This window comes from Pleuronectes platessa, chromosome 21 (assembly GCF_947347685.1).
Source record: "Pleuronectes platessa chromosome 21, fPlePla1.1, whole genome shotgun sequence".
Classification (NCBI taxonomy): Eukaryota; Metazoa; Chordata; class Actinopteri; order Pleuronectiformes; family Pleuronectidae; genus Pleuronectes; species Pleuronectes platessa.
In genome coordinates this window covers 3653481-3669037 of record NC_070646.1, presented here as the reverse complement: position 1 = coordinate 3669037, position 15557 = coordinate 3653481, and the positions used below count along the sequence as shown (strand labels likewise).

The 15557-nt window shown below is 46.9% G+C and overlaps 1 protein-coding gene across 1 annotated transcript in view; it reads left to right on the top strand.

The window, feature by feature from the left end:
* The window catches only part of tanc2b (tetratricopeptide repeat, ankyrin repeat and coiled-coil containing 2b), a 107993-nt gene that overhangs the window by 1532 nt on the left and 90904 nt on the right, over positions 1-15557 (top strand). The gene's annotated exons all lie outside the window — the stretch shown is intronic.

The window sequence follows — 15557 nt, the reverse complement described above, 5'->3', positions numbered from 1 at the left end:
GAGGAGATGGCATGAATTATAATCAAACCATAAACCGGCGCAAAGGTCTGTGTTACTCACATTTTTAGAGGGTCAGGGAGGAATTTCTTTGTTTGAGCCGGGGTTTTGTTTTTTTCATTGTTCATTTCATGCACATCACATTTCCTGGGAGACATGAGGGCTTTGCTCGGCCAGGCTTTCTGTAAACCTCTCTGCTGTTTAACTGCTCCACACGGACCCTGTGTTCCTCGACATCTATTCAAAGACACGCGTCCTGTAATTTGCACGTGTCCTGGACCGGAGAGCGGCGGCCTTGTCCCTTCTGGCCCCGGCAGCCTGGATGTGTCAGCTTGTGATTGACGTGGCACGGCCCCGGTGTTGGTCACTGGTGCGGAGATGCAGAAACATGACAGTGTCTCTGGGCACATGAACCAGTGGCTTCTACTCCTTCACTTGAGCATGTCATCGGATGTGATGTGCCGTTAACCTGTGGGAACCTTTGGCGGCGGACGGTGTGGTGTGGTTTTCAACACGCTGGCTAATTCCGACATGCAGCAGGTTCCTGTTGCATCCACAGGTCTTTTTCTTCCACTACTACGAGTCAGGCCTTCGACCGGTCTCCTGCTTCGGGCAGTGAATCTCTGGTGGGTGCTGGAGGGGACGATGATGAGGGTGATCAGTGTTGTCAAGCTGGAGAACGGGATCTGAAGAAGAGGGTCACTCCTCAGCGCGGGCGTTTGAAAGCCTCTCAACAGCCCGCAGCCATTGAAGGGAAGCCGTGTCAAATGTGACACGCTGAAACCCACAGACGCCAAAACACTGACAGCCGCTTGTGCCGAAAACCAATCTACAGGCAAAACGCATTCTGTTTGAGTTGTGGGGGGGGGGCGCTCCTCCTCCAGCTTCATCTTGCTGCTTCAGTTTTTCTTATCGTATGGTGGTGGTTGTAGACTCGTGTCTCTTCGGGCTCTGTTGGGACTTGTCATCACAAAATCCAACATAGATCCACAGAAGATCAGGGCAGAGTTTATTTTTCTAAGTCACAGGAATGTTGAAGCAAGGAGATGCAGGTAGTATCACATCATGTCTCAAGCACGTGACCAGCAGGTTACATGGGCGACACATGATCACAACTCTCACCCACAGAGAAAAGGCTCAGTTCCTGGTAAGATGAACTCTGGATTAGTCATTCATTCCAGTCAGGGCTATTGTCAGTGTAAAGAAGCCAGCGAGGGACTGATTTCATTGTCACCGTACCTATGACTTCCTTGGTTTGTGTCTGGATCATCTGGATCTGTGCCGTCGCCTTTTCCAACACAAAGAAGTTGTCAAATTTGTTCCAGTTGTCCCGAATCTCGTGGGGAGCCTCCTCCGCTGCCTCGGTGCCATGGAAAGCTAAAGGGTAAGCCAGCAGATAGGTTGTCAGTGAGGAGCGAGCCAGCTGCCTTGTACAAAGTCGACAAGTGACTCCGTAGAACCAGAAATACTTTAACACAGAGAGATTTTTACAACCTTTTCAACAATTCATAGATCTTGAAAACAAACGGGCATATTTAGGGAACTGGAATCTCTGAGTGTGTGTTATTTGGTGCAGCCTCAAGGAGACTGTTGGTCCTTGTCGGGCGCATACGCTCCACTGAGTGTCATTCTAGTTCTGCATGCCGCCTGCCTTATCTCCAACACGCTGCCGCTTAAAAATGTATGGTCCACAGTTGCTTGTGTGCTTATAGCCTATAAGCTTCTCTAATTGTCATGCAGCTCATTAAAACTTCTTACGCTGGTGGCTCGGTAGCCCGGACGCACTGGTTCGCTCTGGACTCGAGATGGGAGGCGGCCGGGCAGAGCATCAAGAGACATTTGTGTTTGTCTCGTCAATAGAGCAAATGACAGACGCAACTTCGGTGCAGAGTGCGATAAAGACTGAGAATTGTAATTGATTATATTTGCTGTTTGTTCCAGACAGCTGCTCGTTAATGCTCCCTTTCATTCATTCCTTTTAATTAGTACCTTTAGAAACATCCAGGCCCTGTGGAGCTAAAAGCAGTTTAACCACAGACTCCAACTGTCCATCTTAAAGTTGTGTCAATAAAAATAAATAGTGCCCTGGTTTCCAGTCGGCAGTTTTCAACCGGCACAGGAAATGAAGGACCCAGAAATCAGTGTGTGTGCTAATGTGTGGTTGGAGGAATAACACACGACACGAGCTGCATGAGAAGAAGTCTGCATTGTCTAGACTGAGCTGAACCACAGTTTCACTTCAAATAATGTTCCAGTTTCACTTCATGCATAATAATTGTTATGGGGGGGTAAAAGATACAGCCCAGATGAATTGTTGTGAATTAATTTTCAATCTGTCAGAATCAAGACTTTCTTTCGACAGACACACTCCTCCTCAGTGTGTCCAGGGCAAATTGTTGGGTTGTGTTAATGTAGCAACACCCACACAACATCTTGTGGGTATTTCTGACTTTAAAGCAAAATGAATGTGCAGCGGCGCCGCATACATTTTAATCTGCCAAGTCCGTCATGATTGCTTCATCTCTATCCCGGTGTTTAGCATAATTAACGTCCGTATGGGATCGTAAACATGCTGCAGATTCAGATGTAACCGGAGACGTCAAGTTATCATCTGGGCTTTTGAGGGGGATTCTTTAAAGCGGCGTTCCTTCGGGACCGCGTGTGCACAGGTTTGTTCGATATCAGCTCCTCCCCTCTCGTCTCTGCCAGCCCTCATCGACAGCTGGGCCCCGAGAACAGCTGCCTCCCCCCTTCCCTCCCCCAGAAACTAATACATTAAAAAACAAAAAGAGTTGGCAGGAAGTCGGCTTCGTAAAGGAGAGTAAATGATGTTGTGAAGCCGCGCTGAATGGGTGGGTGGTCCCCATTGAAGAGCAGCAGAAGGTGTAGCGGTCCCGCCCCTGAGATTATCGCAGGTCGGTACTTACTGGGAAAAGGGGGAATTTTGTTTGGATTTAAAATTAAGTAGAACATATAGACCTTGTTTAAAGATGGACCACATGAACCCCTCCCATAAAGAGAAGCACTTACAGGAATAAGCCCAGCCTCCTCCATGTTAGTGGGTGGGGCATGGACCAAACTAAAAAGTCCACGTATACATCAAATACATTTTTATCAAAGTATTTTAGATTCTCTAAGTTTTAATGAGTTATTTGATGCTTAAAACCCCCCAGAATTGGTCGAGCCAGTTCAGACTCTGGCTCCAAATGTGCAAGATGGCAGCGCTGGTATCTGGGATATGTTGGCTTCATTTCGGGACAGTGGGAGGAAGTGGAGACAAGTTGTCCATCTTCATATCCAGTCTCTGATACAGTCACTCAGTAGGAGTAACGAGAAAAACAAGAGATTAACTCAAATTCCGTGATAACGATGATGATGGGGACTGATTTCAGCCGTTGATGATTAACGTGGAGTTAGAGACTTCTCTGATACCGAAGTTCATCACCTCAGTGACTCACGTGACTCCTGAAACCACCCACATCCTCAGCAGACACGCATGTGGTGACCACCGCCAATTAGTTAGTGGACGAAGTGCCTAGCAGGGGTCCATCATGAGGGCGTTGTCTCCTGGGCTGCCTGCCTCTACGTAGCTCAGTAATGAATCCGAACCGGTGAGCCGACAACACGTCCAAGCTTTGAGTTGGTTCAAGCAAGATTTCACAGTTATCTTCTCCTGTGATCTTCTATCGACTAAGTTATTTTTGTAACCACACAGCGGAATTTATTCATCAGTCAGGGAAACTTCTGACGAGTGTCCCAGAATAGACATCACAGAAAGATTTGCAATTTTATTCCACCTGAAATTGACCTACGTTATAAACTCCCCCTGCTACTGCATTGGTCTCAAGTGCCCTCGGCAGTAATGAATTAAATATGCATGCTTGTGTACCGGTGGTTCGATCCAACGCGGCCATCGATGGGGAAGGTTATTTATCCTCACTTATTCTCTTCCATCTCCACAATCCCTCCCCACGGTCACACTGTTTCTGCACTACTTACACTCGCGGCAGGCTGACACTTTCCATCTCGAGAGGGTAATGGAAGCCGGCTTCTTTTCTTCTGCTGATGTCGGCAAGGCCTGGCTCGGCCTGATAATGTGGACGGCACAGGGCTTGATGAAAGGCGTACACTCATCTGTCGGCCTGCGACCTTCAGCATTAGGCGAAGGACTGGAGGTGACCCTGCGTGTTCCCATCTCCATAATATCTCGGCCCCCTCACCTGATTAGTTATTTTTAAGGTGGAGAAGTGCGACTTCTATTTGCCACCTTCATCATCTTCTGTGTGACATGCGTTCATCACACACACACACACACACACACACACACACACACACACACACACAGGCCCGGCTCCTATTAAGAAGAACACTGTCTTGTTTAAGTGAAATTAACGAGGAGCCGACAGGATGGTGATGCCCTTTCTTGTATGTATAGCTCATTAATTTCCACAGCAGCGACTCATCAACCCAACACTCTGGATAACTCATAATGGCATAAGGCAAATAATTGTAATGTGACATGAAAACAATCAAAGTCGCTTAATGAAATGACTCAGGATAAGTATCTTTCAATTAAAATCCAATAAAGCACTTTACTGACGAAGGGAAAGTGACGCAGACGACTTCCAACATCTCAACAAGAGACTTTTCATCATCTCCTCACTTTCTTTCACATAGTTTCTTTCTAACCGAGCTCATGGTGCTGTTCCACGTGAGCCGGGTGATTGACACATGGCGCGATAGTGGCTGGGGTCTAACAGACATTTATTGGTGGCCATCAACCCGCCATCAGAGGTCGGTGTCCGGCTCGCTCTCTAATTGGGTCTCGGTTTCCCGTGGTCCTGTCTGCACCTTCAATCAAACGTCAGCGCGGCCCGTCGGCAATCTGGCGGTGGGCTGAACTGGAAGAGCAAGTAATTTAAGATGTTTCCTCCACCCGCCCACACTGCCCTCAGATCCAGATTCACAGCCACAGCCCTGGAGGTACCGCTGCACTAATGCGTCTCCTCTTTGTGGTGTAGTATCGCCGGCTCTGGAGGAAATAGTGGGTCTTGGATGGAGGGAAAAAAGAAAAGGACGATTTCTTAAATCTTGATGCCCATTTGAGAGAAATACATTACAGGCACGCGTCCCATTTGTCAGGACAGAGCTGCACTTGGTTACAGACCTAAATCCCTTTTTTCTTTCCGCAGGCGAGAGTGATTACATAAAAACCTGTAGTACAGTACGTCCCTGGAACCCATCAGTGCCTCTCCTCCACCGTTACATTATGACATTAGCATGCTAAAAGCACGCGTGCCTCCCGCTGAAGCTGTGTGCGGATGAGATGAAAGAAGATAAGAGAGGTGCGGCTAATTCGCGGTGGACAAAGAAGTTCTTCACTCAGTGAGTGTGAAACATGGTAACACAGGACGGGAACAATACATAATTCATCCAGGAAACAGATTCATCTCCTCTCTCAGTCAGTGTGCCTCTGCTTCAGTGGAACCCGGCTCGTATCCATGCCAGTTGTAATCCACAGACTTATTTCCCCAGACGGACGTGAAACAAAACCGAGGCCGACTTCAACAATCACTTTGACAGTCGGACCTGCTTCTCTGTCATGTTTAACGCCGACAGAAACTCATTTGGCCGGCACCAGATGTCATTATGGAAGCCTCTGGGTTCCTTTCTCTCGTTCTCTCATCCTGTTTGGTTGGATGGTAAAAAACCTTATTGAGCTGTTCTGTTCTTTTGGATTTGGAACCAGACCCTCCCTCTGAATGTCTGATGAATCGCTGCCAGGAGCTGTGTACGTGATGGGTTCACAGACTCTTTGTGGGGATGTCATGAATAGAAAGTATCAACACACAACTCCTTCTTTCTCCTTCACCTGACTGACCCGTCTATTTTTTCTTCTGTGGTAAGATATCAAAGACTCTGCTGTGAACACGTCAGCTCAGTTTCATCCACAATGGCAGCACCTCGTGTTTCAGGTCTTGTCCTTGGAAATGGAAAGTTCCAGTTCTCTTCTTGAACTACCTGCGTTTCCTGAAGACGACTATGATTGAGGAAGGACTCCAGCCGTGTGTGTTGTCCTGTCACTCATGACTCTGCAGGTGAATCTGTGGTTTTAGTATTTGATGCAAACACAAAGGGGAAGTGTTCTGTCTCTGAATTTCAAACACAAAAAAGGAAATGAATGGTGAGCTGTGTTTTTGGCTCTATGGTGAATTAACTGTAGCACTACCCAGTCTTATCTACCACACAATCAAATTCACCCATTTCAACACATCATCTCGCCCTAGGACACTTAAGTCTGGAAGAGCCGAGAATCTAACCACTAACGTTCTGGTTAGTGGACGACCCGCTCTACCTCCTGAGCCACGGCCCTGCAGTGCAACACAAGAAAAGATATGACTCTGTTTTATTTCGTAGCTGCAAGCCGCAGTGCGAGGTGAAGCAGCTGAGCTTTGCAAGTGGAAGTTGTCGGCCAAGCGATTTCTGTAAAATGACGGTTGAAGCTTTGACACGTGGTTTGTGATGAATTTCAGCTGCAGACGTCGGATTGAAGGGTTTTTGAACGTTGGTCCAAACGGCCACAGTGACTTTGAGAGGAAGACTTGTAGAAAATGTGACGATTCACAAAGGAGATCCACTCAGGATTCCCCTGGTGGTTTTACTCCACTTAGCAGCTGGGCTATAAGCCCATCAACCACTCAGCTGCAGTGGATACACAACAGCCTCAGGCAAGGAAGTCCAGCCCTGCATCTGTGGGCAGCTGAAGTTACTACAAGATCTCAACAGGCCTCAGGCTTAGTAACACGCGGTCAAGCATTTTAAGAAAATGATTTCAACTGGGAAGTGCACAGTAGTTTTAATAAAATCCAGAACAAGGTTTTGGCTGCTTCTTGGTTGTGTAGTTATTCCCTTGAAGTGGCTCAATCGGCCCTTTTGCATATCATCATCCGAGGCCTGGTTAAGTCGGGTGGAGAGAACTGACGGAGCGACGGTTTACCATCAGGTTAAACTGGCACTGGTTCCATGTGACAGCTGAGCTGGGACAAGATGAGTGGGAATGTTAGAGCAAACATCTTTTGCTTTGATTCCCAACGCCAGAGAGGTTGTGTTAGCTGCTGTTTGTTTGTCTGTCCGTGTGTTTATCTGCAAAAAACTCTAGATTGCTATGAAACCTGGTGGAAGGAAGTGGTATCGTCCTGGGAAGAACCGATTTAATTTACTTGGATCTTATCAAAAAGATCCATCATGATTAAAGGAACGATATTCATGAGGATGTGTGATTTGATGCAGAGTCTGGATGTTGTGAATTTAAATGTGGTTTCATTAGAGGACTGCTGGTCCTTGGTCACTCGACAATATTCAGCAACGTGTTGGGTGTTCATGATTCAAATGGATTTTAAAAAATCCCATTAATGCCCAGTCTGGAGTGTGAAATTTCCCAAAACTGCAATTCTTGAGAACAGGTAAAGTGAATGATGTAAATCTAAAACTCAAGACCGGGTTTTAAGATTAGACCCTAAAGGAGAACCCACCTTCAGTTTCTTACCATGTCAGTAGATGACATGTTAAAGCGTAATTAGGACAAACCAGTTGACACAGTTAGCCCAGAGGAGGGGGCCCCTCGTGTTGTGGCCCATGGGGGCTTTTACCTACTTCACGCTGTCAGTAGTTCAGCTCTGGTGTTACCTCCCGTATCACATGATGTCACCAGCTGCTTCTCTTCACCTGCCAGGGGGCAGCGGCTCTCTTAAAATATAGGAAACTATCCGGTTTCTCCGCTGGGATCAATTGCAAATCGTTGCAATAGTTTGTTCCTGGTTGCAAATCGCTCAATATTAGCTGGATATCATATGTAGCTAATGTTGGATGGCTTTATTTAAAATGAGATGAAGTTTCTGACTCAAAACATGCTTAAAAAGGAGATTATTTATCTTTTTAAACAAAAATAAGACTCATGTTACCTTCTGTAAATCCCTTTCTGCAGTGCATCAGTTTCCAATTAACCAGAACACACAGAGATTTTAGTCGGACATGAATTCCAGTCATGATCAGCCAGCAAATGAGGAGTGAGTGAGATGAGGAGATGCCACCGAACCACAGGATGTTTAATTCTGAGAATGTAATTTCTCCTCCCGCCCCCAGACCAGACACCATCCGATTTTTAAATGCCTCCGTCTCGATGCAAATGTGTGCGCCTCTGCCAGTGTTGATTACCGGCCGTCAGTGGCTTTCTGCAGGATGACCTTCCCTCCTCGTGTCATGACTGTGTTTGCCCCTCTAAGCTGCCTGTCAAACACCCAGCCATTCCTCCTCCTGCAGCCCGGCTCCGTTTGTTTGAACAGGTTCAGCGTGCCAGAGGCATACAAATGGAAACCTCTGAGGGGGATTTATGCAAAACAAAATTTCCCCGTGTATTCGTCAGACGAGGGTGATGGACATCTCGGTGTCATATGTCAGCAGCAAAGATGAAAAGGCTATGATTTTAGATTAGGTTCGGATTTCTCATTTCATTAATTCCAGCGCTGGCACCTCTGCTCTGCGTGTCGATGAGGACGAGAGCAGCAGCAGCAGCGCTTCAGAGCGGCCAGCAGGTGTAGCAGTGAGGTCTGTGGATGGAGAGGCAGGATGAAGAGGAAGAGGAGGAGGAGGGAGGAGTGGAAGCAGCAGGATTCATCAAACTGTCCCGTTAACCATCCTTCTCTTGGTGAATCCAACACTTAACAGTCTTTGACCTTTAACATCATCATTTGGCCTCATTTGTGTGTAGGTGGTAAACTTTTTAAAGAACACTCCAATATGTCTGCACCTTGTTTTATCTACTGGCGTTAATCACTGGAATGGCCTCACTTGTTAATCATCAGAATTAGGAGGATGTTGATCAGCTGTGTTTCTCTTCACTCTGTGGCAAAGCTTGGTTTATTATTTTCCACATTCTCTGCTGCTCATCCACACAGTCCCTGTGTTATTGCTCCCAGCGACGACCAAACAGGAGGGAGGGCAGCAGTGAAGTAGCACATTCACAACATATTAAAATCAGAGTTCTGCCGTCGCTCTTGTCTTTCTGGTTTCCTCAGTAAAAAAAAAAGAAGAAGCTTTTTCATTTAGAATCACAGAGAAACGACTTCTTTTGCTCCGTCCTCCATCGGAAAGATTACGACAGGGACAGGCGCAACTGACCTTTTTAAAAAGCTGCGGGAGAATAAATACAATTTCTGCATTTAAATAATTTATGTTGTGCTCTCTGTCTCGGTCTGCACCTGTCCTCCCTTTTATTTGCTTGTGCCAAGACATCCTCTAAAACAAACAGGGGAAAGTAAAAGACAATAAATGACGTCCTCCTTCATTTGGCTCCCTGTGACTCTGATATAGGTTGACAGGCTATTCCAGTCACTTCCTCTGAATAGATTTGAGAGAGGGCGAGAGAGGTCTAAGCTGGTTTAAACTGGGCATAGATGTGGTAATGAAGCTGTGTGCCAGTTGGCCTGTGTAGGAGGACTTCTGTTTCCCCACAGGGAGATGACATAACCACAGCACATAATAATTCACTTGGTCATAAGTGGGCTGTGCCAGCGAGAAGAAGCAAATTAAACCTGACTTTGCCTGAGATGTATGGACGTTGCTAAAGGGGAAACGAGGAGAATTCACCTCCGCAGACACGCAACTTGTTGGCTCTACTTCTTATTACATTACTTCAGGAGATCAGATGGGCAACATCAGCCAAAAGCCAAAGAAATGGACCTGACAGATGTTCCTGGGAAGCAGGAGCTTGTGCCAAATGTTGACTTTGCTCTTTAGCGTTGACCTCTCCGGGGTCGAGGTCACAGATGGTGTGCTGACAGAAGAGGTCAGCTCATGTGTGGGTGGAGGGCAGAGCGGGTTCTAGCTCACACCTGCCGTTAGGATCTGTCCTCATGTATACAAAGATGGAGGCCTCCGCTTCCTCCCACTATGGAGGGAGAAGTGAAGCCAAAAAACCCTGGACACGAGCGCTGCCATCTTGTGCCGTTGATGGAGCCAGTAGATGAGGGGTGGAGCTAAGGATTTGGAGTCTTGCTGATTTGACACTTGACCAATCACGAGTCAGACTCAATTTCAAAATATCTTTATAGCAATAACCAATAAAAAATAAAAAAGTATATGTAGTTTTGGACCGTGTCCCGCCTGCTAACATAGAGAACATGTGGTATATGACGTGTATTGCAGCCAGCCACCAGGGGGCGATGCAATTGATCAGGTCAATCACTTTGTGCTGCGGCGAGCAAATATATATATTTTTGGTTGACTAAGAATCTGTCGGGGCCATGTACATGCACACACTGCTTTAACAAGGTGTCCTCGTGCAGACCCACAGATCTCAGTGCTGCGCTCACACCTGCACTCTGAGCCGTCCACCTCCGATCCACTCGCATGAAGAATTCATAATAAAGAGCTGAGGAGCTGTCAGACAGCAATCTCAGCCTCCCTGGGACCCACCGTCTCCTCTGTGAGTGATCACAGCCTCCTTCGCTGCATCATAATCCAGAAATCACCACATTTCCCTGCGAAGCAATGAGTTCAGCGGCTTTAATCTAGATTGATAAATAATCTACCGCAAGCGGGGCAGGAGCAAAACTTTGCTACCGGCGAGCTCCCTCTCACCTTGTGAGTCGAGCACTGACACTTCCCCTTATTGATATCAGTGTGATTTATGGACCGCCGCTCCCCTGGCCATCCTCAAACTGGAGATGGGAGTGTGATTTATTCCTGTCTGATGCTGCAGGGTGTCTACTGCGGTCGAGATGAGGGAGGACTGGAGCAGCCTCCAGCTCCAGTCCTGCTTTTGGTTATGTTTCAAGTGCGAATATTCTCTCCACTGTGTTTGGAGATGCTCTTCTGCAGCGGGATTTTATTTTAATGAATGTGTCCATCTGCCACTCACCCTCCCCCCACCCCCCCTCACCTCACTCCTCCTCCTCTCCCTGCACCCCCGACAGCGAGAATGTGAACAGGAACAAACGGAGGAAATCAGTGGATTGCGGACGACTTAGCTTCACTTATGCTGCAGTGCTTCCTCTGCCACTCTTCTTATTTGATTATGGTCTGACGTTCATGTTTCCCGTGTCAGACAGCTGGATTCTACCATAATTGCTCCGAGAAACGTGCGTCCCCCAGGACAGAGTCCATTTGTCATTTTCAGACGCTTCGGATGCTTCACTGTGCTCGGGCTGCTCTGGGATTTTGTAACGGCTAAATTGAGCTGTGTTTCATCCATGGGCGACTCCCAATTACCCGTTCTAAGACAGTGTCTTATGATAGCTTTTAGTAGAAATTAGATTTTACCCCTGAAATTTCCTTAGTCATTCGCCTCCCTGGAAAGTTCAGTGTCACAGGTAATCACAGTAAGAGCACTCCCGTGGGAAACTGGTGTCCTCTCTAATTCTGTGATTGTGTCTGTGTGGTTTCCTCCCAGATGAGGTTTAATTTGGAGCCCTGCTGGGGTAACATGAGATAAATCCTATTGCGCGCCCTGCAACTCTGGCCTCTGCCACGGCCGGCCCCCATTAAAGGATTCATTATTGATTGGAAATAAGATATAATTAATGGAGTATCATGGCGGTTCTCTGTCCAGACTGAGACTCAGTGGGGGGGCGTCTCCACCTGCCACCAGTTTTTAATGTTAAGAGGAGGCTTAGTCATTAAAAATGTAATTCATTCTACAGGAGGTTTGCAGCATGAGGACGACTAAAATAATCTGCTAATCATCATAACTCTGGTTTCTTAACATCGAGCTATGACGAAGCAATTTTCAGGCAAATCTTATATTTTAAGCTTAATATCATAGCAACACATCACTAAATTGGGCAATTTACTGGAGAGCTTTGAGGATTTTTCAATTTCCTTTCCTCTGGTGTGTTTTTGTGAATTTAAAAAGTCGGCAAAGTTAAAAAAGACCAAAGTAGAGGGAGCTTCTCTCTCCGACAGAGAACTACGATTCTGAATCGCTTGTCTGTCATTGTCCGTTACTTCCGCACCGCTGTGATGTCACCATGCCCAACCTTTGCATTATGCCGCTAGTCTGGCACAAGTATACTAGGCTTTATCTGGAGGGGTTGGGGGGGGGGGCTTAAAGAGACAGGAGCTAAAACTAAGAGGCTGAAAAGAGGAGCTGCAGCAATGGACCATATGAGGAAAGTGATGTTTTCTGAACATTAGAGCATTTAAACCTTTTAAAGTAGTAACACAAATTAAATTCCCAAACCTGAATATGAGCGTAAGATGACTCTTCCTTTAAATCATTTCTCACAGGTGTCTATTTTACTCAAAGAGCAAATTGGAAAACCTCCTTGATTTTAAATTCAGCCTCTGTCTGTGTTTTATTTTCTCATCGGAAAACCAAACAAAGTGTGGCCGCTCCGGGTGACCAGAGCAGAGGAAAGCGTCTCCTTGTGTGCGGCTGCTTGAATAAGTTTAAGTGGTTTTTAACTCACTGGAGCAGCATTCTGGCCGAGCCGTGGAAGGGCCTGAGATGGGCTGCATCCGCTTACGCATATTATCGGTGAGAGCATGCTGCTTCTTGGCTTCCCTTCACAGAGGCCGGCACACAGGGTCAGAGAGAGTGGGAACGAGAGAGAGGTGTGTGTGTGTGTGTGTGTGCTTCCACCCTCGGATGAAACATTGCTTCAGCTGTGCATACGGGTACATTTCTGACTGTGTGCCTCTCTCTCTCTCTGTCTCTCTCTCTCTCTCTCTGGCGACCTGCGAGTCTGTATGTGTGTGTGCTCGCTCACCCACTCACTATCCCGTCCTCTAAGATTCCAAACATTGATTACCGCCCCGAGAAACCGACGGCGGCGTCTCTCCCCCTTTTCCTGTCTCTGCAAACCAATGGGCTCGCCCCGGTTAGCTCGCTGTTGAACACACCTATTCAGATTTATTGGACTTGACTGTGAAATCCTTTATATTTTCATCCCAGGCTGCGATATGTACTTACCCAGTCATGGCTTTTTAAGATTCAGATTTAGTATTATAATCACAGAATACCTTCTGGCCCTGCAGGCTAACCCAGACCATACATAATAAGCAGCTCCCTGCTCGTATTTTATGCCGGGGTGACGTTGCGGTGAGTTGCCAGGGTGCCCCCCCTCCCTGCACGGTCCCGGTTGTACCACTGGAGAGGAGCGTGCATGCGAATGGAACTCACCCTCACGACACCTCACACCCTCACACCGCTGTCGACATCTTGTCAAGGTAGAGCAGATGACTCATACCAATTAATTTAGCAGAACATTTCATTCATTTATTAGAAGACGTGTGGGGTCGGAGATGGTTATTCTCAGGGAAATAAACCGTAATTAACTGTGTGAATTAGCTCTAAATAAATAAGCCTGATTGGATAATTGCAGTCAGCCCACGGCGCTGTGGTATGTGTCACGGCTCGGACGGCCACCTTGAACTGGAAGTGCCGCTTTTGATGTGACTAATGCTTTTCATCCATCTTGCTGTAACGATTGCTGAGATGAAGCCGCCTTGTAGTTCTCTCCCACCTCGACTTCTCTCCCACAGCTCAGGCCGGGCCCAATTAACGCCGCCGAGGTCTCAGACCTTTTATCGCAAGTCGCACACATTCAAAGACCTGGAAATTCACAAAAAAAGAAATGGGGAAAAAGAATAAAAGATGGTGAAGATTGTTAGAGAAAGAGGCAGAGCTCCTCACAGAAAGGGCGACATTTTGGGACTTTGCTTTTAGGGCTATCATCGACTGAATATAAATATGGATAATGTGTCTCGGGCTATTCAGAAGTAAGGCAAAAAGATCCTGGATAAACGCTCCCATTTGGACTGAGGATGTGACAGTAAAGGTGCCAGAAACCAACATCGAGAATTACTTTTCTGTTTGGTTCATGTCCCAGCCACCAACATGGAGGAGGCTGGGATCAAGATACTTTTACTTCACTTTGTGCAGCCCATCACCTCGTCCATCTTGATATTGAGTCTTTGGCTTCGACTCAGCACATTACATTCCCTCGTGCAACATTTGATCCAACAAGACCGAGTAGTTTCCTAATGTCATTCATTATTATTCCCCTGCACACAGTTCATACCAGTGAAATCCATTCAAAACCAGACCCAGCTGGAGTCGTGCCCTGAAAGCATCTGAAGTGGTAGCAGGCTGGTGTGCTCTCGTTCTGGCTGCCACAGTAGCTCCCCCTCAAATATCCCATGTTTTTGTTGTTCTTCAAATTGACTTCTCTTTCGGTTTTCTTTTTTCACTTTGCACTTGAGCTTAACTCAAAATGCTCAGCTGCCAGCGCTGCTCAGCTTTCAATCGGAGTGAGACTTACTCCAGACGACTCCGTTCCCTCCAAAGAAAAGCCGGCCAGACACGACCCCAAGACAGAAAAACATGTTGGCTAAATTGTTTGTTGGGCGGAGACGAGGGTTGAACTTAACCAGAATTCAAGACAATAAACTTTAAGTCGTCCACAGACAGCGGGGGGCTTAAATTATTAAGTGTGACTTCCTCTCCTAACGTGCTCTCAAGAAGGCAAACAATCTAAATTAATCAGTAAAGACAAACAGATGTTTCTCGGCTCGGTTTCATCCCACCTGACCTTTAATATCATTATGATCCTTGAGCCTTTTAAGACTCAAGGTCACGGGGGGGCTCTTCCACGTCATCGTCCTCTTTCAGCTGATTTATTCATTTATTTGTCATTATTGTTGTTTGGCTCCAAAGCCCCCGCCCCCCTCCTAGCTGGATCCTGTCTGCGGGGCTTTGCTGAGTCACTCCCCACCTAATGAAGAAAATCTGCTGCCATGTTTTTTTTTATACTACCAGGACCCACAGCAGAGGAGTCTGTACCGTGGCTCTGTGCCGCGGGGGGTTGTCGGAGAATGGGGAGCCGGAGAGGAGGAGGAGGAGGAGGAGGAGGAGGAGGAGGAGGAGGAGGAGGAGGAGGAGGAGGAGGAGGAATTAGTGGAATAGAGGGAGCTGCAGTCAAGACGGGGAGATTATCTCGTGGGTTAAAGTGTTATCTGTCAGCGGAGGCCCTCCTGCTTTTGTACTGGAAATCCCATCCATCGCCTGTAGTGCTACGATACTCCACAAAGTATGATTTGTATCATCTGCACAAAATGTCTGCTCCACATGCGACACAACCGAATATATCACATCCTGTAAATATGCAACTCTTCGCTGCTTCGTGAGCACGTTGTACAGCGATAAAGGATCATGATCGCCCTCTGGTGGTTGGCTGCAGTATAGGTCGCTAGTCTATGCTAGTTTTACAATATTTTAATCCATACTTGTGAAGTGAACTCAAAGGAATATACACATTTTTCATGCTCTTCCATAACAGAGCTTTATACCAGTATTCATAGACAGCATGGATTCAGCTGTAGGTTTATCTTTTTGTCTAGAGGAAAGTTTGATGGATTTAATAACAGTGCACTATAATAGGGATACAATAATAAGTTATGGGTCCACTGTGGCTCGGCAGGTAAAGCGGACGGAACATTAACTGCACGGCTGGTGGTTCGATTCCTTGACCTCTTGCCTCCACATATCCGCGTCCTTGGAA